Raw genomic sequence first — 26,841 nt, 5'->3', positions numbered from 1 at the left:
ATGGGATTCTCCAGGCAAGAGTACTGGAGTGGGTCGCCATGCCCCTCTCCAGGGGATCTTCCCCACCCAGGGATCGAACCCAGTCTCTCGTGTCTCTTGCCCTGGCAGGTGGATTCTTTTCCACTGGCACCACCCGGTCATGAGGACACTCAATCCTTCCTTGAGGTCTATTATATAGAGGATTGAGAGGACACACAGGTAATGGATGGGACGAGCCAAGGAGGTGATTGAGTGTATTTGTCTTGGGAAGTTTTCAGTAGATAAAGGTGGGGGTCAAGACTGCCCAAGGCTCTGGCCTGCTAAGTGCTTGAACCACCTTGGTGTCAGGGGATGAAGCTGAGTCCTTCAATATATCTTGACATTCACCTCAGCAGGGACAGACAGATGACTCAGTTCAGTTCAGTTGCTCAGTTGTGTCTGACTCTGCGACCCCGTGAACCGCAGCATGCCAGGCCTCCCTGTCCATCACCAACTCCTGGAGTCCACCCAAACTCATGTCCATCAATTTGGTGATGCCATCCAACCATCTCATCCTCTGTCATCCCCTTCTCCTCCTGCCCTCAATCTTTCCCAGCATCAGGCTCTTTTCCAGTGAGTCAGCTCTTTGCATGAGGTGGCCAAAGTATTGGAATTTTAGCTTCAGCATCAGTCCTTCCAATGAACACCCAGGACTGATCTCCTTCAGAATGGACTGGTTGGATCTCCTTGCAGTCCAAAGTTCTCTCAAGAGTCTTCTCCAACACCTCAGCTCAAAAGCATCAATTTTTCAGCACTCAGCTTTCTTCATAGTCCAATTCTCACATCCATACATGACCACTGGAAAAACCATAGCCTTGACTAGATGGACCTTTGTTGGCAAAGTAATGTCTCTGGTTTTGAACATGCTGTCTAGGTTGGTCATAATTTTCCTTCCAAAGAGTAAGCGTCTTTTAATTTCATGGCTGTAATCACCACCTGCAGTGATTTTGGAGCCCAGAAAAATAAAGTCAGCCACTGTTTCCACTGTTTCCCCATCTATTTCCCATGAAGTGATGGGACCAGATGCCATGATCTTCGTTTTCTGAATGTTGAGCTTTAAGCCAACTTTTTCACTCTCCACTTTCATTTTCATCAAGAGGCTCTTTAGTTCTTCTTTACTTTCTGCCATAAGGGTGGTGTCATCTGCATATCTGAGGTTATTGATATTTATCCCAGCAATCTTGATTCCAGTTTGTGCTTCCTCCAGCCAAGCATTTCTCATGAGGTACTCTGCATAGAAGTTAAATAAGCAGGGTGACAATATACAGCCTTGACGTACCCCTTTCCCGATTTGGAACCAGTCTGTTTTTCCATGTCCAGTTCTAACTGTTGCTTCCTGACCTGCATATAGGTTTGTCAAGAGGCAGGTCAGGTGGTCTGGTATTCCCATCTCTTTCAGAATTTTCCACAGTTTGTTGTGATCCACACAGTCAAAGGCTTTGGCACAGTCAATAAAGCAGAAATAGATGTTTTTTCTGGAACTCTCTTGCTTTTTTGATGATCTAGCGAATGTTGGCAATTTGATGTCTGGTTCCTCTGCCTTTTCTAAAACCAGCTTGAACATCTGGAAGTTCACAGTTCATGTACTGCTGTTGCCTGGCTTGGAGAATTTTGAGGATTACTTTACTAGCGTGAGATGAGTGTAATTGTGCGGTAGTTTGAGTATTCTAGACAAACAGACAGATGTGTACACACCCAGACAAATAGGTGTGTACATAGGTGATAGATAGATTAAAGTAAATACATAGACAAATAGATGCTAGATAGACGGCTGGATATGTAGCCACACAGAGATAATGATACAAAGACAGATGACGGATGGATAGACAGAGATGTAGACACGGACAGATTGACACTAGATATTAGACACACTTTGGCCGCCTGATGCGAAGAGCCAACTCATTGGAAAAGACCCTGATGCTGGGAAAGATTGAGGGTGGGAGGAGAAGGGGATGACAGAGGATGAGATGGTTGGATGGCATCATCTACTCAGTGGACGTGAGTTTAAGCAAGCTCTGGGAGATAGTATAGGAGAGGCAAGTGTGGTGAGCTGCAGTCCACGGTGGTTGCAGAGAGTCGGACAGGACTAATCAACTGAACAGATAGCTATAAGGACAGATAGCTACAAAGATGCACAGAGAGATAAGTGATAGATAGATGGATAGATGCTGGACAGAAATGAAGCGATGACTGTGAGCTTGCCACATAGCTCGCTAGATACTACTGATAGACAGAAAGAGCTAGATGATAGACAGATGATAGATACATGATGGACAGATGATTAGACAGATGGAGAAAAAGAGGGGGAAAACACAAAATCTACCATGAAAGTTTAGTGTACAAAGTACTGTATTTTCCAGTGCTATTGATATACAATTTTTAGACAGTCACCCATCTTCTTGAAATATAAAGTTTGTGAGTTTCACTGACTCTATTATTTTGTGTCATCACTGCTGAGATCAAAACATTAAAGCCTATAAACACCCTCCCAAGTTTCTCTAGCCCCCTTGAAGCCTGGCCTTTTCTTCCTCTCAGCCCCGGGGCTAGCATGCATCCATTTGCTGTGTTTTTATAGAACTTCGTGTAAATGACTCTTGATGTTTTGATTCTTTCCCTTGGTGTAGAGTTTATTGAAATTCATGTCTAAGGTTGCATTTATCCACGCTTTGTTCTTCTTGACTGATGAATACTATTCATGGTATGACTGGATAAAGAAGATAAGCTAATCTGTTCTTAATGAATATTTGGAGAATAAACTTGATGAATATTTGGCACTTCCAATTTTTCTTTTCTGTTTTAAATAAAGACACGATGAATTCCTATCCAAGTCTTCATATGGACACATGGGTTAATGTCTCTCGTACTTGTGAGTGGAACTGCAGGTTCATGCAATGAGAATACGTCTAAATTTGACACGGTCCAACTGTTTTCGACACAGGCAAAACATGTGAAGTGAAGTGAAAGTTGCTCAGTTGTGTCTGACTCTTTGCAACCCCATGGATTATACAATCCATGGAAATGATGGCGGGAGGGGAAGGGGAGACAGAGGATGAGATGGTTGGATGGCATCACCGACTCGATGGACATGGGTTTGAGTGGACTCTGGGAGTTGGTGATGGACAGGGAGGCCTGGCGTGCTGCAGTCCATGGGGTCGCAAAGAGTCGGACACGACTGAGCGACTGAAGGGAACTAAAGGATTCAATGTGAGATTTTATATTGCTACTCAAAAAAAAAAAAAAACAAACTTAAAAAACTCTCTTCCTTTTGAATGTAAATTACACTCTGTTTATCATGCTGATCGAACAAATAAAATCGAATTGAGTCTTCTTTAGTCAAAAGGTGAATTATTTTGTGCTATCTAGTCAAGCATCTTTTTTCTTGGAAAAGCAAAGTCAATATAAACCATTAAAAGAATCAGGGGTTGTTCTGTTTGACTGTGTAATTGCAGCTACAGTTCATAGAATTCTCAATTTAAAGCATCCTCAGTGGTTAAGAGTTGAAGAATATACACGAAACACCAGCTATGAAGGACAGAAACTTTCATGTTTCTGCATGAAAGTAGGGCAGGAGAGAAATAACACTTTATTTTATTTTTACTTTATTTTACTTTACAATACTGTATTGGTTTTGCCATACATTGACATGAATCCACCATGGGTGTACAAGCTCCCAATCCTGAATCCCCCTCCCACCTCCCACCCCATATCATCTCTCTGGATCATCCCCATGCACCAGCCCCAAGCATCAAAAGTAATTACCCGATAAAATACCTTTAAATGCATAACGCCTTTATTTTTTAATCTTCTTTGTAATTAATTTATGTGAACCTTCCATTTTAAATTAGTTTTTTGCTGTTTATCTGATGAATGGATGCTTAGTTACACAGTATGTTCACGTGACCCATTTCCTTGCCAAAGAATTGGCTTTAAAGTCAGAAGTCAGTATACCATGGCAAGAGTACATACCACTAAAGAAAATAAACTTGTTGACTGAATTTGCTGACATGTATGTTGAAGAGTCTGAAGTATATTTCATTATACTTTTGTCTTTAATGCATCATTCAAGACGTTGCAAAGAATCCCCAGATATATTTACAAGCCTTGTTAACTTCTACCACAATAGAGATATGACTTATGTGGAGGGGATAAATCAATCATGGCACAGCAAATATTACAAACAGAGCTGATATTTTAAGAATGATGTTGATTTATGGATGCGAAGATGCCATGTGACATATACGGACAACCAGCAGGTGGCTTGCTTTGTGGTTCAGACGGTAAAGAATCTGCCTGCATTGTAGGAGACACGGGTCACATCCCAGAGTCGGGAAGATCCCCTGGAGGAGGAAATGGCAACCCACTCCAGTGTTCTTGCCTGGAGAATCCCATGGACGGAGGCTACAATCCATGGGGTTGCAAAGAGTCAGACACGACTGAACAACTAGCGCAGCAAATATTACCCCTTACATGCTTAACATACAGGGGTTAGAATGCGTGAGTGTAGAATGGGTACTTTAACTACTAATATGTTTATTCTACATATGCTTTAGGTAGTACCATTTTCGTCCTGTATTCCTATGCTTCTTGTCCTGTATTCCAAAATTCTAACTGGTAAAAAAAAAAAAAAAACAACAACCATGGTTTCTCCCTAAAATGGCTCCTTCTTGCCAGCCCAACCTCCCTGATGGGAGTCACAAACCCCTACTTTTTAAAAATGTAGCCTCTTTTGTACTTTTGACAAATCCTTGATCTTTTCAAATAGCTAAAGATCTCTTCATTGATTTTTTTCCCCTCCCTGAATGGAATGTATCTTCTTATTTTAAGTTAAACAGGGTAGAATTTTGACAGGCAAATCCTCCTGGAAAAAGTGTGGTTTGCTTCATCATGTCTATGTTATTAATAAAATAAATATACACGCCTGTAACCTCCATCACCATTATTTGACAATACCCCTGTGAGAATCATTATACGTCTTCACAAACATTTTTGATGGTCTTTACCTGGATTACATAGATATCCCATATACCAAAGTTGAAAGAAATATGCATTATTATTGCTGTTCAGTTGCTAAGTCGTGTCTGACTCTTTGTAGGCCTAAGGACTGCCGCACCCCAGGCCTCCCTGTCCGTCACCATCTCCTGGAGCTTGCTCACACTTGTGTCCATCGAGTCGGTGATGCCATCACACCATCTCGTCCTCTGTCGCCCCCTTCTCCTTTTGCCCTCAATCTAATAGTAAAATATGCATTATTATTAACATCTAAGGGATTCCTAGTGACATTAGCTTTGGTGTTTTATTCCGCTTCTACTGATGTAGATTCGAATTTGCCTGTCTGTGGGGATAGTTTAATGAAGTATCTTTCAATACTACTTCAGTCCTGAGCACCTAGCCTGTGTACTACGAGGAGACCTTGAGTTGGGGGTTCTGGGTAGAGCTGACTTATGCCAGACAGGTGGACTACAGTGAAATTGAAAGCTGAACTTCAGGTGAAATTTTGGTATCCCAGAGGGGGAATGTGACATATACGAGAACAAATGCTGATGAACAATTTTCTAGGTATATGAATTATTGGGACTAGGTGCAGCCATTTGTGGAGAAAGCAGTGGCACCCCACTCTAGTACTCTTGCCTGGAAAATCCCATGGACAGAGGAGCCTGGTGGGCTGCAGTCCATGGGGTCACTAAGAGTCAGACACGACTGAGCGACTTCACTTTCACTTTTCACTTTCATGCACTGGAGGAGATGGCAACCCACTCCAGTGTTCTTGCCTGGAGAATCCCAGGGACGGGGGAGCCTGGTGGGCTGCCGTCTCTGGGGTCGCACAGGGTCAGACACGACTGAAGCGACTTAGCAGTATGTATTAACATCTAAGTGATTCTTAGTGACATTAGCTTTGGTGTTTTATTCCACTTCTACTGATGTAGATTCGAATTTGCCTGTCTGTGGGGACAGTTTAATGAAGTTTCTTTCAATACTACTTCAGTCCTGAAAAACTAATCTGTGTATTAGGAGACCTTGAGTTGGGGGTTCTGGGTAGAGCTAATTTATGCCAGACAGGTGGACTACAGTGAAATTGAAAGCTGAACTTCAGGTGAAGTTTTGGTATCCCAGAGGGGGAATGTAACATATATGAGAACAGATGCTGATGAACAATTTTATAGCTATATGAATTATTGGGACTAGGTGCAGCCATTTGTAGTTTATGCTTTTCTGTGGGGACGGTTTATGATTATGTCTCCTGTGTGGTTCACTTCGGAGAAGGCGATGGCATCCCACTCCAGTACTCTTGCCTGGAAAATCTCACGGACGGAAAAGCCTGGTAGGCTACGGTCCATGGGGTCGCGAAGAGTCGGACACGACTGAGCGACCTCACTTTCACTTTTCATTCTCATGCATTGGAGAAGGAAATGGCAACCCACTCCAGTGTTCTTGCCTGGAGAATCCCAGGGATGGAGGAGCCTGGTGGGCTGCCGTCTCTGGGGTCACACAGGGTCGGACACGACTGAAGTGAGTTAGCAGCAGCAGTGATTCACTTGGAGTTTTGAAATATCTCCATCCGTACCCAACTAGTGCAGCTGCTATGAAGAACAGTACATAGGTTCATTAAAAAATGCAATCTAGAGCTATCACGTGATGCTGGAAGAATCCTACTCCTGGGCATATATGCAGAAAAGGTGGAAACTCTAATTTAAAAAAGAGACACACACCTTAATTTTCACAGCATAGCAGTGCTGTTGACAACAGCCAAGACCCGGAAACCACGCAAGTGTCCATCCACAGATGAAGAGATGAAGATGTGGTACATCGGTATACAGTGGAATATTACTCGGCCGTAAAAAAGAATGCAATAATGCCAGCAGCAGCACATGGGTGACCTCGGACGCCATCATACTACGTGAACTAAGTCAAAGACAAGTCGTGTCTATATAGTGCATGGAATTCTCCAGGCCAGAATACTGGAGCGGGTAGCCTTTCCCTTCTCCAGCGGCTCTTCCCAACCCAGGGATCAAACCCGGGTCTCCCGCACTGCAGGTGGATTCTTTTACCAGCTGAGCCACCAGGGAATCCCAAGAATACTGGACTGGGTAGCCTATCCCTTATCCAGAGGATCTTCCTGACCCAGGAATTGGACCAGGGTCTCCTGAATTGCAGGCAGATTCTTTACCAACTGAACTATGAGGGAAGGCCCATATATTACTTATGCGTGGAGTCAAAAACTGCAAGTGAGTGAAAATAGCAGAACGGCCGTGGACTCATCGATATGAAGAATAAGCTAGAGGTTCCTCTAAGTGGAGAAAGGGAAGGGGTAGGTGCCGGGGTCCAGCCCCGGTGGATCCAGGGAATTCGAAGGTGGGGACGGCGTCAGCGTCTTTGGAAAAATACATATTTAATTACAGATATATAGAGAGATTAGAAACGGATAGTGCACTAGGAGAATTAGTGGAGAAAAGAGGCTGAATTCAGCCAGAGAAACGGGAGCAAGAAAGAAGCGACATGGTGGAATCAGTCTTTCTGGAAACTGATCCGATTTCTTTATTTTGGGGTTTGCTTATATACCTTTTGTTACACATAGGGATGAATACAGAGTCACGTGGGGGTCTTAGGGATATTACATCATCTTCTGGCCATGAGTGAGACCTGCTGACATTCTATGATCCTTTCTTTCTGATAACCAAAAACCAGGCACCACCCTCCAGATAAAGTTGCATTCCTATAGGGTGAGGGTGTAGTGAGTTACAATCAAGAAAGGAATTTATTTAACCCAAGGTTAACAGGATTAATCTTAATTTCTCCTATATGCTTAAAGGTTAACAGTTATTTCTCCTATATGTTAGTTATATTCATTATAAGGGCAGGGAATATGGAGATTTAGCAGCAAACATCAGCCCAACAAATGAAAAACCCTTCACCAATATAATTCCTAACCAACTCACTATACTAATAATTTCTAACTCCCCCAAAGAATTTGCCTTTTGTAAGTCTAAAACATCTCGTGCCTCTCACATTGAGAGGCTGTAAACAACCACATGTGGCCGGACAAACCTATACCGGTGGGCTAGATAACCTTCAGAGGAGTCCGTAAGCTGAAACACTCTTGTCACGCCCAGGAATTTTTATTGCCTTGGAGCTGCACGTTTACTCCTCCGAGAGCAACTGTTATGGGGGAGAGCCCCCCGTAAAGTCAGAGGTGTAGGCGAGAGCATAAAACACTCTCGTTTTGGGGTAGATGCTCGGGAACAGGGGGTTTCCTGAGGCTTGATCACGCCCTTGCGTATGCCAAGCCTCCTTCGTCATGACCTTTGCCATGGGCGGAGTTCCTCACGCTGGCCCCCAACAGGTAGGGGATAAACCTGCTGCTGTTTCAACCGCTCAGTCGTGTCTGACTCTTTGCCACCCCGAGGACTATGGCCCACCAGGCTCCTCCGTCCATGGGGTTCTCCAGGCAAGAATACTGGACTGGGTTACCATTTCCTTCTGCAGGGGATCTTCTCCACCCAGGATCAAACCTGCATCAGGAGGTGGATTCTTCACCCCTGAGCCACCAGAGAAGCGCACACCAACTGTACATCCATCGGAAAAACAGCAAAACCAGACAGTGAGCCCCTGGAAGGCAAAACTTCCACAGTCAACTCGCCAGGAAGAAGGGACCTTCTGTTTGGCAGGGCTCCCCCTCCTACCTTCCGAGGATGTTAAAGCAGTTGGTTCTACAGCTGAAATCAGGGCTTCCCTGGGGATCCAGGGCTAAAGCATTCGCCTGCCAATGCAGGAGACTCGGTCTGATCCCTGGTCTGGGAAGACCCCAGGTGCTGTGGAGCAAACTAGGTGTGTGCACAGTGAGTACTGAGCGTGCGCTCCACAACTAGAGAAACCATCTCCGTGAGAAGCATACGCCCTGCACCTGGAGAGTAGCCCCCACTCCATGAAATCAGAAAAAGCCTAGAGGCAGCTATGTAGACCAAACACAGGCCCCTCTGCAAAGACAGACTCATTATGAAACCAGGTACTTCATTTGTCTGCTTGCAAGATCTGCACGTGGCTTATGGTTTGTGCCGTCTGGGTTTTTGGTGAACAAGAGGCCAGATTCAGTTCATTTCACTCACTCAGTTGTGTCTGACTCTTCGTGACCCCGTGGACCACAGCATTCCAGGCCTCCCTGTCCATCACCACCTCCCAGAGTCCACCCAAACTCATGTCCATTGAGTCGGTGATGCCATCCAACCATCTCATCCTCTGGCGTCCCCTTCTCCTCCAGCCCTCAATCTTTCCCAGCATCAGGGTCTTTTCAAGTGAGTCAGCTCTTCGCATCAGGTGGCCAAAGGATTGCAGTTTCGGCTTCAACATCAGTCCTTCCAATGGACACCCAGGACTGATCTCTTTTAGAATGGACTGGTTGGATCTCCTTGCGGTCCAAGGAACTCTCAAGAGTCTTCCCCAATACCACAGTTCAAAAGCATCAATTCTTCAGTGCTCACCTTTCTTCACAGTCCAATTCTCACATCCATACATGACCACAGGAAAAACCATAACCTTAATGAAACAGACCAGATTAGGCTATAGTTATAATGATACCCAGTAATATTCCTTACCTTGTCCCAGAAACTACCAAAATTAATTCTAATGACTGCGAGCTACCCCACTGTAACTGACTGAGCTGAGTTTAAAAATTCACCTGTGGGGGGCCTCCTTGGTGTTCCAGTGGGTAAGACATCACCTTATAAGATTCCACATGCCTTGAGGCAAAAAAGAAAAACAAAAAACAAAACAAAAAAACAAAAAACCCAGAACATAAAACAGAAGCAAAAATGTAATAAAGTCAATAAAGATTTTAGAATTGATCCACATCAAAGAAAATTTTTTCATTAAAAAAATAATTCAACTGTGAGTTGTGGAAAATACAAAATTTAAGCTTTCTATTTTTCCAAAATCACTTCAGGTGAGAATCATACATTTCAGGTTGTTGCAGAAAAAAAAAGAAATGATACCCAGAAAGGGTAATTGATCAGACCTACGCCTGTGAAGGAAATTCCATTGGAATTTTTTTTTCACCACCCATTGAAATAGGCTATCACTTTTATTGCAAACCCTTTGTGAAAAAGCAAGATCTTTATATTCAAGCCTAAGTAGGACAAGAAAAGCTTTTTAAAAATGGTTTTGAATTCCTCTTGCTCAGGATGGATCAAATTCCTCCTTTTCTCCAACAGGGTAGCTCTGAAGACAGTAGGGATGAAGGCAATGAACAGTTGTTACATGTCTGGGTGGGAAAGCAAAGAGGTTTTCAACAGATTCGCTTCTGTTTTTATTTCTCAGATGTTTTCCTCTGCCTTGATTCCTTGCTTCCTCCAGTAATTTGTTTCTCCAACGGGGAACCTAGAATCTATCATACAGAGTGAGCCTAGAGCCTATTACACAGAGTGAGTTCAATCAGAGAAAGACAAATATTGTATATTAATGCATGCATGTCGCATCTAGAAAGATGGCCCTGATGAACCTATTTTCAGGGCAGCGATGGAGAGGCAGATGCAGACAACAGACATGTGGACACAGTGGGGTGAGGAGAGGGTGGGAGGAGGAGAGAGAAGAGCATGGCCACGTAAACACTTCAAGTGCAAACTGGACAGCCCATGGGTACTTGCTGTGTGACCCAGGAAGCTCATCCCAGGGCTCTGTGACAACGGGGGGGGGGGGGGGATGGGCAGGGAGGCCCAGGAGGGAGGGGACATATGTATATCTGTGGCTGATTCATGCTGATGTATGGCACAAACCAACACAATATTCTAAAGCAATAATCCTTCCATGAAAAATAAAATGTACTGAAGACCCGTTAAGTGGAAAGCCTTGGAGCCAGCAAGAGACCAGAGGCAAAAAGCCAGACATCCAAAAAAAAAAAAAAGTAAAAAATAAAAATTAATAAATAAAGCGGGGGAAACAGAGAGAAAGAGAGAGATCCTGATAATAACAGATGAATGACAGGATGTGACAATTTCCATTGCAGTCAATATTGACTGAAAAAAAAAAAGACCTCTGAAAATGTCCCCAGCGCTGCCAGTTTGAAACATGGATGGCGAGGTTTTGCAGACCTTGGAGAAAACCTACACACGTGAATTGTTGTTTAATTGCACAATTCGGACCCCACACGAATACAAATGGGAAAGAGCGTCCCTTTTTATCCTGCCAGGTTGCTAAGAACTGGAATGTTCTCATTCTTCCTTTTTCTTTCTCCATTAACTGGTGATAGATAGAGACATCTAAAATTTATTATGCTGTTGAACTGTGGTGTTGGACAAGACTCTTGAGAGTCCCTTGGACTGCAAGGAGATCCAACCAGCTCATTGTAAAGGAAATCAGTCCTGGGTGTTCATTGGAAGGACTGATGTTGAAGCTGAAACTCCAATCCTTTGGCTACCTGATGTGAAAAGCTGACTCACTTGAAAAGACCCTGATGCTGGGAAAGATTGAAGGCAGGAGGCGAAGGGGATAACAGAGGATGAGATGGTTGGATGGCACCACCAACTCAGTGGACATGGGTTTGGGTAAACTCCGGGAGTTGGTGGTGGACAGGGAGGCCTGGCGTGCTGCAGTCCAGGGGGTCGCAAGGAGTCGGACATGACTGAGCAGCTGAACTGAAAATTTATCATGCTGCTGAAACTAAACGTGAGCTCTTCAGCTTGGAAACCTGCTTTGGCCGTGATTTGCACGGCTTGCAAAACTATGGTGAGACTCTGGAAAAAGTCTGAGCACGCACACACACACACACACACACACACACACACAAACACTGATTATTCACTCAGTACTGCATTTAGAGAGCGAGAACACCCATGTGCCTCAGAGGAAAAAAAAAACACTGATAACCTTATCATTTTAGTGGTGATTTAGTCGCTATGATAGTGGCGGTTTAGCCGCTAAGCCGAGTGCGACTCTTAGGACCCCATGGGGTGGAACAGGATGACTCTAGCTCATTGTTTTCTGCCTCTGGCCATATTCACTCGGATGGCCAGCCTGCCTGGGTAAGGTCTCTGGGCTGGTTGCGTGCGTGTCTGCTAAGTCACTTCAGTCGTGTCCAACTCTTTGCCACCCCATGGACTGTAGCCCACCAGATTCCTCTATCCATGGGATTCTCCAGGCAAGAATACTGGAGTGGGTTGCCACTTCCTTTTCCACGGGATCTTTCCTACCCAGGGTTCAAACCCGGGTCTCCGGCATTGCAGGGAAGCCCCAAACTTAACAGGGGTATTATGAAATCTTGGAGGCAGACACATACCAAATTTCAACTTTTTTTTTTTTTGAAGATTTTTTTTTAATGTGGACTGTTTCCAAAAAAAAAATAAAAAAGACTTTATTGAATTTGTTAAAATACTGCTTCTGTTTAATGTTTGGGTTTTTGGGGCCCAAAGGACGTGGTAGCTTAGCTCGCCAGTCAAGGATGGAACCATTACTCCCTGCACAGAAGGCGAATTCTTGGCCACTGAGAGCCAGGGAAGTCCTTCAGGTTTCAACTTTTACAGTTCAGTTTTAATTGAATACTGATGCCCTGTCTGTCTGAAGTTTTCCTGTACCTACTAAAGGTGCTGGGTAAGTCAGACGGATACCAGTCTGAAGGAGGCATGGGTGTAATCCCGATAACAAGCTTGTGAAGGGACTAAACCCATTTCCTGTTCACAGGGGATCATCCTGGTTTGTTGGCTGGATATGGTGATTGGTAAGTATTCACTGGAGAAGGTGGAAATCCTGACCCCCAATGTGCCGTGTGTTATAATACTACGAGTCAACAGTCCATTATAACCTAGGACAGACTTAAAAGACACTTTCACCATTGCTTAATTCATTTAATCTGCCCTCAGAGTTGGTTGCATTGCTCTGTCTTTATACTCAGAAGAGCAGTGAAATCATCCATGATCTCTGTTGCTATTGAGTCGTGTCCGACTCTTTGAGACCCCATGGACTGCAGCACGCCAGGCATCCCTGTCCATCACCAAGTCCCGGAGCTTGCTCAGGCTCACGTCCATCGAGTCAGTGATGCCATCCAACCATCTCATCCTCAAACTCATGTCCATCGCGTTGTGATGCCATCCAACCATCTCATCCTCTTCCTCCCCCTTTTCCTCCTGCCCTCAATCTTTCCCAGCATCAGGCTAAAAACACTCTCATTTTTGTATCCTTTTTTTTTTTTTTAAACCCACATAAGGCAGTCTGACGCTGACTTTTATACATTCCTGCACCCGTATATAGCGGTGGGACGTTTCCTTTAATTTTTTCTGTCTCGTTTGCAGTTTTATCTGTATGCTGTGAGAACTGGGTCAGGTAATCTTATGTTCATTTTAGAAGTCACAGCTCAGATGAACATAAAATTACCTGACCTGGTGAACTCTATGCTCTGCTATTTGGAAGTGTGCTTGGGCAGCAAGAAATTTCTGGGAGCTTTTGATGTTCAATGAACTATCGGTAATTATTTTTCTAATGCAGTTAAGTTGGTCCAATTGGCCTGATTAACTTAAAGAGTTCTCTATAATACGGAAATTTATTAACGGCTGACCCTTGGTGTCATACAGTACGATTACTGCTGATGAACTGGGAGCTCGGACCTACACGTACTAAGGTCCGAGGCCCAGCCTGGCTTGCCTTTCTGCTCTCACCTGGCTTGCCATTATTATTCTCCAGCGGAGAGAGATGAACAGGATGTTTAGTCAACAAATCCTTTAGAGAAGGCAGAGCCCATAATCCCTTAAACAAGGGGAATCAGAGCTAGCTAAGTGTGGCCTGACCCATGCCAAGCAGCTGTCACTCACAGAAGCGAAACTAGAAATGTTGTTGCTGAGATCCTAATGTAAGGAGGCTTCCAAAGCTTCTTTTGACGGCAATAGCTATGGCAACTGAGTAATTGCTGCTGTTGTTTAGCTCTTCAGTTGCCTTGGACTGTTTGCGACCCCCATGGACTGTAGCCCCGCCAGGCTCCTCTGCCCAAGAGATTTCCCAGGCAAGAATGCTGGAGTGGGTTAACATTCCCTTCTGCAGGGGGTCTTCCCAACCCAGGGATCGCACATGGGGCTCCCACATTGCAGGTGGATTCTTTACCATCTGAGCCACCAGGGAAGCCTTAACAAGGTCTGCAAAGCTTCTAAGTAACTGATGTTGCTGTTTAGTAGCTCAAACGATTCAGACACTTTGTGACCCCCATGGACTGTAGCCCGCCAGGTTCCTCTATTCATGGGATTCTCCAGGCAGGAATACTGGAGAGGGTTGCCATTTCCATCCCTGACCCAGGGATCGAACCTGCGCCAATAGCATCCCCTGCTCTGATGGCCAGGTTCTTTACCATATCTGAGCCATCATAGTTCCAAATGGACATCCTTCTTAGCCGAGCCTGCGAGAACCAAGATGCAGCCTGTGAGCTTAGCTGCCCCAGATTCCCAGGAAAGCTTTTAAGCTTTTAAATCTACAAAATGCTAACTGCCACCCTCAGAGACTTCTTGAACTGATCTGAAATGCACCCCTGGAAAGGGAATACTTGAAAAGTGCCTTGAACAGAGGAGCCTGCAGCAGGGGGAGCTGGGGGGGGGCGAGGGGCAATCGTCCATGGGGTTGCAGAGAGTCGGACACGACTTGGTGACTAAACAGCGATAGTGGTAGGGGAAGTCTTATACAGAGAAATGTCCAGGAAGGTGCCTCTCTCCCCCAGCTAAGAAGGTTGCATTCACCATCACCCAGGAAGTCTTCTGCAGGGACAGTGTCTAATGCATGTAAGATGCAGAAGCCTTCATCTAAGAGCAATGCTGCACGCTAACACTCTCGGCGACAGAAATAGCTTTGCTGATATTCAAGGAATCGGTGCAAAATATCGCCCTTAACATCTCTGTCGCCTTTTTACTGGAAAAGACCGCGATGCTGGGAAAGATTGAGGGCAGGAGGAGAAGGGGGCGACAGAGGATGAGATGGTTGGATGGCATCACTGACTCAATGGTCCTGAGTTTGAGCAAAGTCTGGGAGATGGTGAAGGACAGGGAAGCCTGGCGTGCTGCAGTCCATGGGATTGCAAACAGCTGGACACAACCGAGCAACAGAAAAATAACAACAACGTTAAATTTGTAGCCTGTGTTTGACAGTGGTGATCCCAAATACCGAGGGGACACAGTTATGTTGTCAGAGAAGGCGTGGCAACCTTCAGTTCTGCAGGGCGGCCAGCAGGGGGAGATGCTGATTTGGGTGCTGAGAACTGACCTAGGTGTTTTTGCTCTCAGGCATATCAGTTTAGCCTTAAAATCTTGCCTCTCCCTGGGACCAGGCTTCCCTGATAGCTCAGTTGATAAAGAACAGGAGACCCTGGTTCAATTCCTGGGTCAGGAAGATCCACTGGAGAAGGGAATAGGCTACCCACTCCAGGATTCTTGGGCTTCACTGGTGCCTAAGCTGGTAAAGATTCTGCCTGCAATGCGCGAGATGTGGGTTCCAACCCTGGGCTGGGAAGACCCCCTGGGGAAGGGAAAGGCTACCCACTCCAGTATTCTGGCCTAGAGAATTCCATGGACTGTATATAGTCCACGGGGTCTCCAAGAGTTGGACAAGACTGAGCAACTTTCACAACTTAAGCCCTGGGACCAACCTGGGTCCCACTTCAAAGACTTTGCTCTGTTTTGACTACACCTGCAGCTGCAGACACCAGGAGAGACTCTGCCAAGGCATTATTCCTGATAGTGTTCCTACCAGGGGTGCGGAAACCACAGTTTGTTCACTGTTTTTGTCCAAACCACACGAATGTGTATTACCACAGGTATTTGATCTCTGTGCCATGCGTCATAAACAGATATCTGATGATGCCCCTGGATGTCAGACGAGGTTCATCCTGCAGTTGGAGGCTGAAAGGAGAGACAGCGGGTGAAGTTTTGATGGGAAATGCTCCCTTCTGTGCAAAGAAGAGAAGAAAAAGAAAAAGCAAACAAACAAAAAACTCATCATCTGAAAAGAAAAAGGAAACTCAATGTTCACCGTAGCACTATTTAAACGACCCAGGACACGGAAGCAACTTAGATGCCCGTGGATAGTCGAATGGGTAAAGAGGTGGTACATTCATGCAATGGAATATTACTCGGCCATAAAAAAGAAACAGAACCACAGATTTCAAGAACAAGCTTATGGTCACAAGAGGCGAAGGATGGGGGAAGGGAGAGTCAGCGAGCCTGGGATGGACATGGACACACTGCTGTCTTTAACATGGAGAACCAGCAAGGACCTGCTGTCCAGCACAGGGAGCTCTGCTCAATACTCTGTAATAACCTCATGGTCACCAGGGGAAGGATGGGGGAAGGGATAGTCAGGGAGCCTGGGATGGACATGGACACACTGCTGTGTTTCACATGGAGAACCAGCAAGGACCCGCTGGACAGCACAGGGAACTCTGCTCAATACTCTGTAATCACCTTCTGGTTCCCAGAGGGAAGGATGGGGGAAGGGATAGTTAGAGAGTCTGGGATGGACATGGACACACTGCCGTATTTAACATGGAGAACCAGCAAGGACCTGCTGTCCAGCACAGGGAACTCTGCTCAGTCCTCTGTAATAACCTTCTGGTTCCCAGGGGGAAGGATGGGGGAAGGGATAGTCAGGGAGCCTGGGATGGACGTGTACACACTGCTGTATTTCACATGGAGAACCAGCAAGGACCTGCTGGACAGCACGGGCAACTCTGCTCAATGTCACATAGCAGCCTGGATGGGAGGGGAGTTTGGGGGAGAGTGGATACGTGTATAGGTGTGGCTGAGTTCCTTCACTGTTCACCTGAAACTACCATCATATTTTCAATCGGCTATACTCCAATACAAAACAAAACTTAAAAGACATAAAAACAACAAAAAAAGTCCACATCAGGCTGGAATTTGAATCCAGATGAAAAAAGATGCATTTATCCCCTTGGAGTCAAAAGACCCTTTGGAGAGATGAACCGAACTTTTAGTTACTATCCATTAAAACCTGGAACACCACCAAGAAATGCTAATGGAAGAGAAGCTACCAGATGTCAATTCATACTGCAAATAAAATCAGGTCAACGCAGGTACAAAACAACACTCCCAACAATGGGGCATTATTTTAGTTTTCAGATACAGTGATTACAGATAGAACTGTATATATTACCTGCATTTTTCTCCCACACACAGTATTACATGCATTAAGTGTTAGTCACCCACTCATGTCCGAACTCTTTTGCAACTCCATGGACTGTAGCCTGTCAGGCTCCTCTGCCCATGGCGATTATCCAGGCAAAAATACTGGAGTGGGTTGCCATTCCCTTCTTCAGGGCATCTTCCCTACCCAGGGATCAAACCTAGGTCTCGTGCATTGCAGGAATATTCCATACTGGCTGAAACTCCCGGAAGTCGCTATTACTATGATTATGACAGGCACTAGAGAACTCATTCATTCCTTTCTTCACCGTGTACCAAGCGTCTACTACATACGGCGTACCGCATGGGCCTGTTTATCTTCTACGTAGAATATTACAAGCATTAGGCCTGGTATACCCCATCCTTACTACACACTAAATGGATATCAAAGGAAACAACTTTTCATCTCTTCTAAGAGTTCTCCTCCTATCTTCAAGGCTGGATCTATGATAAATTACATCTAAGGCGGCCTCCGTCTGTTATCTCCCTGTTGCTAACAAACGTCTGATGCCTCAGCCGTCCTCTAGATGCTCGTGATCATGGAAGAGTAAGCGAGGGTTGAGACACGGTCACAGGTGCGATGAAATGTTGGGGACGTGACATTAAATGGCACACGATAGACTTTCTCGGTGGTCTGGCGGTTGAGAATCCGCCTGCCAACGCAGGGGACGTGGGTTCCATCCCTGGCCCGGGAAGATCCCGCCTGCCTTAGGGCAACTGAGCCCGTGCGTTACAGCTACTGACTCCATGTGTGGCAATGACTGAAACCCCATTTTCCTCAACGAGGAAATTCACCACAGGAGTAGTGCACGTCTTGCAACGCAGAGTGGCCCCAACTGGTTGCAATGAGAGAAAATCCCTTACACAGCAACGAACACCCAGGGCAGTTAAAAATGTAAAAAAAAAAAAAAAAAAAAAAAAATTGCCACACAACGCTGAATGCAGGACCCTTGAATGGCATTCATGCGGAGGTGAATTCCATTCACAGTGATGGAACCTGATACACTGGAATTTAGCACAAGGTACTGATGTCATTGCTTAAGCTGACCCTCCAATACCTTGGCCAGCTGATGGGAGGACTCAACTCATTGGAAAAGACCCCGAAACACTGAAGGCAAGAGGAGAAGGGGGCGACAGAAGGTGAGATGGTTGGATGGCATCGTGAACTCAATGCACACGAGTTTGAGCCAACTCTGGGAAATAGCAAAGGACAGGGAGGCCTGCTGTGCTGCAGTCCATGGGATCCCAAAGAGTCGGACACGACTGAGCAACTGAACTACCACCTCAATAGAGCCTCAGGTAGCTTCTAGGTTTATACAGAGTTTTACTTTCTAAAACCAACTCTCCCTGCCTTTTTGCTTCTGCTCCCAAACAGCTGGTCTTCTGGTATCCAACTTAAAACTCCCTCACATATTGAAACAGATTTAGAATACGCTTGTATTTTTCTCCGCGGTGGAAATAAAATTGCCAGAGGGAAATCTTCACTGACGTCTCATTGCAGAGCTATTTTCCCCCTGGTTTTTCATTTATATTACATTCTAATTTCTAACCTGCTTTAAAGTGTGTGGTTCAAGAAAATTCAAAAGCAAATGCAATTCTCTCTGTAATTAGCATTATGGGATTTGGTTTCCCATAAAGAAGCTAGTATTATGTAAAGGTGGCTTAAGAGGAGTTGAATAATATATATACATTTTTTAGCATCACTGAAGGAAGCTGTTTAAAACCCCACTAGGATTTCAGTTCAGGATTAAGTAAGAGCTGAAACAGTCACACATTCTATTGTTCTGAAATTCGGTTCCCTCAAATATGAAACGGAAAGTCCAATTTTCAGAAGGAATGTCCCAAATTAACTGTCCATCTGTGCAGTTAGTAAGTATGATTACTTCTGCTCTCCCTATTTCTACCCTTCACTGATTATTAGTTATGCACGTCAATAAAAGAGGAAAGAAATGAAGAGGACATTCTAAAAATATCTCATTTTCCCTAATAAGACAGTTTTGAATACCAGGTGGACTTTTGAAGTATTACAGTCATTTAAACATCACTCTACGGGTTATGGATTTCAACTAGTCTCTTAGTTGGATTAACTGGAGGCTCAGTGGTAAACAATCCACCTGGCAATGTGGTAGACATGGGTTCGATCCCTGGGCCAGGGAAGATCCCCTGGAGGAGGAAACGGCAACCCACTCCAGTATTCTTGCCTGGGGAATCCCATGGACAGGGAAGGCTGGTGAGCTACAGTCCACGGGGTCGCAAAGAGTCAGACGCCAGCGAACGACGAGCGTATTACCTATGCTCTTTTGTATTACACTTATATTCAGTCTGTGATATTCCACACCCCCCCCCCAAATGTTTACTAGGCTTTTGTATCCAGTCCACATTCATATAATGAATTGGGATTTGTGTTTCTCATTTCTGTTTCCTTAGCCTCTCAATACCACAGTAAGCTCTGTTGGCTTTATCCCTTTCAGGAAAAGCCTGCCAACATGATGAGTTAGAAACTCCATTTTGCAAATGGGATCTAATCAAACTTAAAAGCTTTTGCACAGCAAAAAAAAAAAAAAAAGAGAGAGAGACTATAAACAAAGCGAAAAGACAATGTATCAGATGGAAGAAAAATTTGCAAACAATGCAGATGACAGGAGCTTAATCTCCCAAAAAACACAGACAGCGCATACAACTCAATAAAGCACAGAACAACTCAATCAAAAAAACGGGCAAAGACCTACACATACGTTTCTCCACAGAAGAATTACAGATGACCAAAGGACACGTGAAAAGGTGCTCACCATCGCTGATTATCTCAGAGAAATGCAAATCAAAACTGCAATGAGCTATCACCTCACACCAATCGGAAGGACCGCTGTTTACAGTTTACAGACAATAAATGCTGGCAACGGGAAGGAGAGAAGGCAACCCTCCTACAGTGTTAGTGGGAATGGAAATTGCTGCCTCCGCTAGGGAAAACAGTTTGGATGTTCCTTAAAAAAACAAAAAAACAAAACAAAACAAAAAAAAATAGAGCTACCATATGACTCAGAAATCCCACTCCTGGGCATGTATCTGGAGAAAAGCATAATTCAGAAGGATATACACACCCTCATGTTCATACCAGCACTATTTACAATAGTTGAGACGTCGATACAACTGAGTAATAGTCTACTGTATATATTTACATCTTCTTTACCCATTCCTATGTGGGTGGACACTTAGGTTGCTCCCTGCTGCTGCTGCTAAGTCACTTCAGTCGTGCCTGACTCTGTGCGACCCCATAGACGGCAGCCCACCAGGCTCCCCCGTCCCTGGGCTTCTCCAGGCAAGAACACTGGAGTGGGTTGCCATTTCCTTCTCCAATGCGTGAAAGTGGAAAGTGAAATTGAAGTCACTCAGTCGTGTCTGACCCTCAGCAACCCCATGGACTGCAGCCCACCAGGCTCCTCCGTCCATGGGATTTTCCAGGCAAGAGGACTGGAGTGGGGTGCCCCTACCTTCTCCTAGGTTGCTCCCACATGTTGGCTATTGTGAATGGTGCTATAAGTATGTCCTTTCAAATTATCGTTTTCTCTGGACATATGCCCAGACTCTAGCATTTTTTTTTCCCCAAAGAACCTCAAGTTTCCAGAAATAATTCGTTCATTAAAGACTTACAGGTATACTTCCATCTGTTTCTTTCTCAGGGCTCAGGAAGTCTTCCTAACTACCACCAGCCAACTTGGAAGGGAGACAGAGTTTGGCTCAATTGTAGTCTTCCTCCAAAATACTTCCGCTGTGCTGGCTGTGATCTCGTTTTGAATATTTGCCGCAAAGACGCTTTATTATTCAAACACCCGAGCTTTCAAAACATCACATGCTTGGAGGTGCCGTTTATAATCCACTGAGATACGTTCTAAGCTTACAGAAGATGAATTTTTCACGTTGAAACATGTTTACAACGACAGGACAGAAAGAAGGAAGATGGTGGAAGTCCGGCCACCATCATCCAACGCACATAGGTTTAAAGTTGAGACTTTCCACTCAAATGTTTACTTTCTAAAAAAAAAGGTAAGAGGAAGTATGCATTATTCTAATAGCATATTTGTCCTCCTCTCAGCCTAGACAACCCTTTTCATGAAACTGTCTTGTATCACTCAAGTGAAGACAGGGTTATTATTCATTGACTCATGAATAATACATAGGGGTTTGTGCGCAATTTTTTACCTTCTGATGAACGTGTCATTCTGCACTGCCTCATTTGCATACAACACTGATTCAGACGTAACTAGTCTGTTCGATGAATCCATTTTCCATGTTTTGTTAATTCTGTCCCTGTTCCTGTGTAACATGAAGGTTCCGTTTTCCTTTCATATTCGTCTCTCTCTCTCATGGCCCCCACTGGACTGATCAAATTTTGATGAGCACTCTTATCCTCTATGGGTTTGTAATTTGATGTCTGTTTTCTGTTCTTCAGTGGTGAATCCTCACATTTTAATCCATGCATACAAAATGTATATAACTACTGGACATGTCTAACTTTCTCCTCAAAGACTGAAGAATCTGAAAGTATTTTAAACATTATCTTCACCTGCCCTCTTCCATGCATTATTTTCTAGGATTGTAGATCCAACATTTTCGCACATTATAAACAAAAGTAAACAATTATTTTGACCACTAGTAGATATAAGATCATGGCTCAAAAGGGCTCCATACACAATCACGTATTTTGCTCCTAGGTTTAACTGCCAAGGACCTCCCTGGCGGCTCAGATGGTAAAGAGTCTGCCTGCAATGAGGGAGACCCAGGTTTCCTCCTTGGGTCGGGAAGATCTCCTGGAGGAGGGAATGGAAACCCACTCCGCTACTCTTGCCTGGAATTCCGTGGACAAAAGAGTAGCTGTCATGTTCTACAAACATACAGGCATATTTCTGCATTGTGTGTTGTAAAGATTTATGCTACATTTTAATGTTTTGCAAATAATTCTATTTTTTTTTTTACAAACAGAAATTTTGTGGCAATTTGCAGTGCCAAGATATTCACTATCTTTTAGCAATAAAGTATTTTTAAATTATGGTATGTAATTTGTTAGCTATAACACTATTGCACACTTAATAGATTGTACTAAAGTATAAACACAACTTTTGCATACACTAGGTAATTAAACTTGGTGACTCGCTTTACTGTGGTATTCTGGACTCAAACCCACAATATGTGGGCATGCCTATGGGAAATTTTATTTACCAGAGTCCCAAGTAGCTCAAGTAGCTTGAGTGTTTACATGCCTGAAAATATTTTATGGGCTCCTTGATCCTGAGTGACATTGTAATTTGCTATAGAATTACTTTTTGGTGTTTATTTCCGTGCAACTCTTTGAAGCTACCTGTGGTAGGGGCTTCCCCAGTGGTCCAGTGGTTAAGAATCCACCTGCAAATCCAGGGGATATGAGTTCGCTCCCTGGTCTAGGAAGATCCCACATGCCACGGGGCAGCTCAGCCTGGGGGCCACAACTACTGGGCCTACGGGCTCTGGAGCACATGCTCTGCCACAAGAGAAACCACAGCAACAAGAAGCCCCCATGCCACGAAAGAGTAGCCCCCACTCACCACAACTAGAGACAGCCTGAGTACAGCAACAAAGATTCAGCTCAGCCAAAAATACATTAAGTGGAAAAAGATATGTATGGTATCCTGTAACCTAGCATTGAATGGAATAATGTGTATTTTTTTTCTTTATATGTAATTTTTTTAAATAACAACATTTCAGCTCACAATAGCTTTAGTCTTTTATTGCATTTTATGGTTCTCTGTTGGCATTTGTGGAGAAGGCAAAGGCACCCCACTCCAGTACTCTTGCCTGGAAAAGCCCATGGACGGAGAAGCCTGGAAGGCTGCAGTCCATGGGGCTGCTGAGGGTCAGACACAACTGAGCGGCTTCTCTTTCACTTTGCACCTTCACGCATTGGAGAAGGAAATGGCAACCCACTCCAGTGTTCTTGCCTGGAGAATCCCAGGGACGGGGGAGCCTGGGGGGCTGCCATCTATGGGGTCGCACAGAGCCGGACATGACTGAAGCGACTTAGCAGCAGCAGTTGGCATTTGGAATTTCCTTTTCTTGGTTTTCAGGCCAGTAATGGTTTCGAATGTTTTCAATCCAGTCTCTATGTGTCTGCAGTTCCAGAGGACAGGGTTCCGAAACTCTGGGCCACACACTGGTATGTCCTCTCAGAATAAGCTTAGAAATAAAGTGCACAGTAAATGCAATGTGCTTGAATCATCCTAAAACCATCCCCCTTCCTCGGTCCATGTAAAGATGTCTTCCACAAAACTGGTCCCTGGTGCCAAAGTTGCTGGGGACCACCGATGCTACCTGGGTTCTCCCACATCCAAAGGATGCGATTCAGCTTTCACTAAACTGAGGCAATGATTTCTGTTTTCACTTTCGACTTTATGAACACGTATCCATGCCTGGATGCAAAACTTCTGTTTATGCATCAAGCACTTTATCAGAAAAAGGTTTATAAAATCAGCAGAATCTAGGTCACTCCCCTCAAGGAAGTTATACTATCAGTTCAGTTCAGTTCAGTCGCTCAGTCGTGTCCGACTCTTTGCGACCCCATGAATCGCAGCACGCCAGGCCTCCCTGTCCATCACCATCTCCTGGAGTTCACTCAGACTCACGTCCATTGAGTTGGTGATGCCATCCAGCCATCTCATCCTCGGTCGTCCCCTTCTCCTCCTGCCCCCAATCCCTCCCAGCATCAGAGTCTTTTCCAATGAGTCAACTCTTCGCATGAGGTGGCCAAAGTACTGGAGTTTCAGCTTTAGCATCAGTCCCTCCAGAGAACACCCAAGGCTGATCTCCTTCAGAATGGACTGGTATATGCATCAACAAATCTGTGGTTTTGATTTGAGGCAATCATTGCTAGGAGGCTGCAGGAAAGCTTTGTAGAGAGGAGAAGAGTGTTTACCTAACACTGGCCACCTACCAAGTCCTTACTGTGCAAGTCTGTGAGTGTGTGCACTCAGTCAAGTCTGACTCTTTGCGACCCCATGGACTGTAGCCCCGCCTGGCTCCTCTGTCCGTGGGATTCTCCAGGCAAGAATACTGGAGCGGGTTGCCATGCCCTCCTCCAGGGGATCTTCCCGAACCAGGGATCAAACCCAGGTGTCTTGCATCTCCTGCTCTGGCAGCTGTGTTTTTCACCACTGAGCCACCTGAATTTCGAAACGAGCGGTATCTGAGCAGGAGAGAAAGACAGCAGGAAAAAGAAGCAGGCTCAGATAGGTTTACGGAGAAGGGTGAGCATACAGGGGTGTTTGGCACAGTGGGTGAGGCGTAGTTAACTGCAGTTTCTCATTTCCTTGGCAGTTGGGAGGCAGGGTGGGTCCCCACATTGACAACCTTTTTCTGAAGCCTGGGATAAGCAGGGTAATGACTGTTATACTCACTGAAATGATCCTCTGAGTGTTTCAAATCATATCCTTATAACACTCATAACGACACTGTGATTTATCTGCGTTTTTCACGTATTCCGGGGAAGGACAAGCCCCCACACCACAACCAGAGAGATGTCCCTGCTTGCTATAACCAGAGAAAGCCTGTGTGCAGTAACAAAGACTCAGCACTGCCAAAAATAAATAATCAAGTAAGTAATATAAAATACACAGCAGAGAAAAGTGACTTGTATCACGACTAGATCATACAAGTCCCGGGAGAGGTGAATGTCTTTGGAGTTATGTCGTGTGTCTAAAGGAGGGCTTAGGAGATCCAACCAGTCCATCCTAAAGGAGATCAGTCCTGGGTGTTCTTTGGAAGGACTGATGCTGAGGCTGAAGCCCCAGTACTTTGGCCACCTGATGTGAAAAGCTGACTCATTGGAAAAGAGCCTGATGCTGGGAAAGATTAAAGGTGGGAGGAGAAGGGGCCGACAGAGAATGAGATGGTTGGATGGCATCACTGACTCAATGGGCAGGAGTTTGAGCAAGCTCCAGGAGATTGTGAAGGACAGCCAGGCCTGGTGTGCAGCAGCCCATGGGGTCGCAAGGAGTCAGACACAACTGAGCGACTGAACGATAGCAACGAAGCAGGGCTTTCTCATAACATTTCATCACAGACAGGGATCATCTGGCCTGCATGCCCGTCTGAACTCAAACTTCATCCACATGGAACTTCTGGGTCTTTCCCAGAGGAGCAAGCAGTACTGCTTCCTCTTTGGTCCCTGTTGGATTTGCACTAACAGAAGAATAACTACCTCTCTGAGAGGCCCTGCCACGGTCAGCTGTATGAGTGGAGAGGCCAACGGCTTGAGGTATCCGAGTGAGATTAAGGTTTCCAATCACAGTCTCACCTCGGTGCCGGAATGGAGGTATTCGGTAGATGTGATCAAGCCCATCAAGAGATGAATGGATGAGGAAGATGTATTCCATATATACGGGACTCCCCACACACAACCAGCGGTAACGAATGTGCCTCCCAATGCAGGAGACGTACGACACACGGCTTCGATTCCTGGGTTGGGAAGATTCCCTGGAGGAGGAAATGGCAACCCACTCTGGTATTCTTGCCTGGAGAATCCCATGGACAGAGGAGCCTGGTGGGCTGCAGTCCACGGGGTTGCAAGGAGCTGGACATGACTGGTGTGGCTTAGCACAGAGTCCATATATACAAATGAGTATTACTCAGCTAAGAAAGAAGGAGACTTTCCCATTTGCAGACACATGGATGGGCCTGGAGGGCATTATACTAAGTGAAATAAGTCAGTCAGTCAGTTCACTCTCTCAGTCGTGTGTGAGTCTTTTCCACCTCATGGACTGCAGCACGCCAGGCCTCCCTGTCCATCACCAACTCCCAGAGCTTTATCAAACTCATGTCCAATGAGTCGGTGATACCATCCAACCATCACATCCTCTGTCGTCCCCTTCTCCTCCTGCCTTCAATTTTTCCCAGCATCAGGGGCTTTTCTAATGAGTCAGCTGTTCACATCAGGTGGCCAAAGAATCGAAGCTTTGGCTTCAGCGTCAGTCCTTCCAATGAATATTCAGAACTGATTTCCTTCAGGATGGACTGGTTGGATGTCCCTGCAGTTCAAGGGACTCTCAAGAATCATGTCAGAGAAAGACAAATACTGGATGACATCACTGAATGAAATAACGCCATTTGAAGCCACACAGATGGACGTGGAGATGATCACAGTAAGTGAAGTAAGTCAGACGGACAAAGACAAATACTATATGATATCACTTATGTGCAGCATCTTAAAAACTGGCTCACATGAACCCATTTACAAAAGAAATGGAGGCACAGATGTAAAAAACAAACCTACGGCTGAGTGCCAAAGAAATGATGCTTTTGAACCGCGGTGTTGGAGAAGACTCTTGAGAGTCCTTTGGACTGCAAGGAGACCCAACCAGTCCATCCTAAAGGAGGTCAGTCCTGAATATTCATTGGAAGGAATGATGCTGAAGCTGAAACTCCAGTACTTTGGCCACCTCATGTGAAGAACTGACTCATTGGAAAAGACCCTGATGCTGGGAGGGATTAGGGGCAGGAGGAAAAGGGGACAGCAGAGGATGAGATGGCTGGATGGCATCACTGACTCAATGGACGTGAGTTTGAGTGAACTCCGGGAGATGGTGTTGGACAGGGAGGCCTGGCGTGCTGCGATTCATTGGGTCGCAAAGAGTCGGACACGACTGAG

The 26,841-nt window shown here is 45.2% G+C and overlaps 1 long non-coding RNA gene across 1 annotated transcript in view; it reads right to left on the bottom strand.

Moving 5' to 3' along the window:
* The window catches only part of LOC120882403, a 67,804-nt gene extending 46,922 nt beyond the window's left edge, over window positions 1-20,882 (bottom strand). The window contains exon 1 of the long non-coding RNA XR_005725500.1: window positions 20,820-20,882. This is a non-coding gene — a long non-coding RNA (uncharacterized LOC120882403). The remainder of the gene's footprint in view (window positions 1-20,819) is intronic.
* Window positions 20,883-26,841: the final 5,959 nt, after the last annotated feature.

This window comes from Oryx dammah, unplaced genomic scaffold, assembly GCF_014754425.2.
Source record: "Oryx dammah isolate SB20612 unplaced genomic scaffold, SCBI_Odam_1.1 HiC_scaffold_23, whole genome shotgun sequence".
Classification (NCBI taxonomy): domain Eukaryota; kingdom Metazoa; phylum Chordata; class Mammalia; order Artiodactyla; family Bovidae; genus Oryx; species Oryx dammah.
This window is presented reverse-complemented; position numbering and strand designations above follow the sequence as displayed.